The sequence below is a fragment of the Narcine bancroftii genome, chromosome 1, assembly GCF_036971445.1.
Source record: "Narcine bancroftii isolate sNarBan1 chromosome 1, sNarBan1.hap1, whole genome shotgun sequence".
Classification (NCBI taxonomy): Eukaryota; Metazoa; Chordata; class Chondrichthyes; order Torpediniformes; family Narcinidae; genus Narcine; species Narcine bancroftii.
Genome location: NC_091469.1, coordinates 90,877,543 through 90,878,292, shown reverse-complemented (window position 1 = coordinate 90,878,292; position 750 = coordinate 90,877,543).

The window sequence follows — 750 nt, the reverse complement described above, 5'->3', positions numbered from 1 at the left end:
GGAGATGCAGCAACAGTTAAATGTTTTCAAAGAATGTAACTGAAAATAAAGTTAAATTCTTTAAGGTTTACATTTCATGCACGCAAATTTGTTCAGTGTAAATACATTTTTTTAAATTGTTTATTCTTAATACTAATGTATTAGATAACATTGTAAGGATCAGTCTCAAGTAACTGGAACATTCACAGATCTGGCCTCTACACTCCCTGTGAGTTCTGTATACTGGGGCTTTTACTTTACCAGTTTTATCTAGGAATGTATGAGATTATATTCATCTCATTTGTAAGCATACCGGAGGATGGAATGGATGGAATTAAATGCCAAAAATTCTGCCAAAGCAAGAGGCAACAGGAATCAGCCATCCTGGAGATTCAGACATCATTTTGAAGATTTTATGATACATCAAAACAACACAAAAATAAAACTTGTCACAATATGCTAAGTCTTGAGATATCAAAAGCGGCAGCTGGAATGTTCAAGACCCCTGTTGAGCTAATGGAAATGAGAAACAATTCACACAACCACATTCTTTAAAAGCTTGTTTCCAACAGAGCAATATTTCATAGTTAGTTTGCTTCTCAGTAATCACTCTTTAATGGCTGAGCATGCAGAAACTGCAGCCATCCAACTCCTGAATAGTTTGATTATTTTTCTTCCTCTCTTGGCCAACTTATGGTGGATTTTTTTTTAAATCAAAATGAAATCTCTTCACATTAACAATCCAAATAAAATCAAAGGGTTAGGTCATTA